This window comes from Lithobates pipiens, unplaced genomic scaffold, assembly GCF_037356315.1.
Source record: "Lithobates pipiens isolate NorthernLeopardFrog02 unplaced genomic scaffold, aLitPip1_a1.2 Scaffold_19, whole genome shotgun sequence".
Classification (NCBI taxonomy): Eukaryota; Metazoa; Chordata; class Amphibia; order Anura; family Ranidae; genus Lithobates; species Lithobates pipiens.
In genome coordinates this window covers 520,461,276-520,463,380 of record NW_027507764.1, presented here as the reverse complement: position 1 = coordinate 520,463,380, position 2,105 = coordinate 520,461,276, and the positions used below count along the sequence as shown (strand labels likewise).

Below are 2,105 nucleotides of genomic sequence, written 5' to 3'. Positions count from 1 at the left end.
TTAGCATGTGTCCTGTATACACTAGCCTGTCTTCTTTATTCTCTAGCCTACCTTCTGTATACCTTAGCCTCTCTGTATAAACTAGCCTTCCTTCTATATACACTGCCATTTATGAGGTAAACAAAGAGTCTAGTGTACATAAACGACAGGCTAGAGTATAAAGAGAGGATAGGGTATACAGAAGAAAGCCTAGTGTATACAGAACACAGGCTAGTACCCTGAGCCTGGGTGAGAGAGGATGAGGAGCATTAGGAGGGCTTGGTCTTTCACATCCGACCAAGCCATGATGTGGCTCAACACGTCCAGCTGCCGAAAATAAGGACAAGCGTGGGAGGCACACAACACCCACTGTAACAGTGCTAGGTTCCTGCATTACAGAAACAGAACACCAGCAATAAGGGGTATCTTCAGGTGTATACTGTGCAGGAGGCACACAACACCCACTCTAACTTCTGCACTGCAGATGCCTGTATTGCAAAAATTGAACACCAGTAATAAAGGGTAGCTTCAGGTGTGTACTGTGCAGGAGGCACATAACACCCACTGTAACAGTGCTAGGTTCCCAAGCAGTAAAGACACTGTCCCTGCCTATCGTCCTCTTTCCCTGACCGCCGCAACACACTATACAAGGCCGCCGCGCTGGCTGCCTTATATAGTGTGGGGTGTGTACTAAACCCCCTTGAGCTATAATTGGCCACAGGAATACTGCCTTGTGGTCAATTGTGGCTCTCCTCTCAGAGGATGTCACATCTGTTCTTATTATATAGAACTTATTATGCTCCTCGTAAACTTTTTCAATTTGCCGAATGGCCGGACGCAAGTTGCCCCCGGTGCGGGAACATGGGGGGAGACATGATGCACATGTTTTGGAGATGCCCGAAGTTGATCTGCTACTGGACGGAGGTGACAGGAACCATTGATCGGGTGTTTGGAACCTCCACCAGGATGGAGGCGAAGTATTGTCTCCTGGGATTAGTTGAAGGAGTTGGAAACCCGGGAAGCAGCCAGATGGCAGCTCTGAGATGCCTATTTCAGGCAAGTAAACTGATTGCCCAACCCTGCTTAGCCTCCAATGTTGGCATTGACTTGGTTTTTTTAGCTTGTTTCCCAAGATCACCATGTTGGCGTTTGTCAAGATGGTTGAGAGTGCCCAAAGAGATCGCCTATGGCCCCATCCCCTTGAAAGTGCCCGATCTTGTCTGATCTCGGAGGTTAAGCATTGTCGGGCCTGATTAGTAACTGGATGGAAGACCGACTGGGAATACCAGGTGCCGTATGCTTATTTCTTGATCATACATCACGGGACACAGGATCATTACATAATGAGTTATATAGGCACCTCTGGTGATGGGACACTGGTTAATCCCCAATTAAGGAGAATTCCTTCCCTATATAACCCCTCCCATATGGGAGGCACCTAATTTTTCCCTTTGCCAGTGGTGGTTTGTCACATAAAACATGTGCTATGAAGAAAGTTCTGTGCAGGTCCCTGCGGGGGCCTAAGGGCTACAACAAACCGGATCCATATCTCGGGCCGATATTTTGACTCCCAAGATGATATGGTACCCGGGCCTCATCATCTGAAGAAACGAGGTTTTGCCTGTAAGTCCTCTCCTATTGGAAGACTGGGCTCTGGGAAAACCAGACTTACTGTACTATTTACATAGTGGCACGAAAGTTTCTGGCAGAGTCTTTTACAAGGTCCAGGTAGGAGGTTCTTCTGAGAAGGAACCCCAAAAAAAACCTGAAGGTTGGCACAACTCTGCCCGTCGTGATGGGTGAAGGCTGGAATCTGTCTGTTTTCAGCAATTCCTGCGGCGAGGACAGGTAAGGGAAGTTAATCCTGTATAAATTATATTATGGATTTCTTCATTGAGTAGTTGTATGTCTTACTTGGTTTCCACCACTAGGGGGAGTAAGAGCAGCCTGATGCATACTTACATGCCTTTCAGATACACACGCTCAGTGAAGCCTGGTTCTCCCAGATGACTCATGTCTCCACTGCAATCTCAGCCACAATGAAGGTAATACGTAGTCTGGGGGTCCCAGACAGCTCCGATGGCAATTCCCTTCCCCCCTGGATACCGGCAGTCCTCGTGCACGCA

General features: G+C 48.0%; 1 pseudogene; it reads left to right on the top strand.

Annotated features, from left to right (window-relative positions):
- The first annotated feature begins 1,161 nt into the window (after positions 1–1,161).
- On the top strand, positions 1,162–1,280 carry LOC143999203 (5S ribosomal RNA; annotated as a pseudogene).
- The last annotated feature ends 825 nt before the right edge of the window (positions 1,281–2,105 follow it).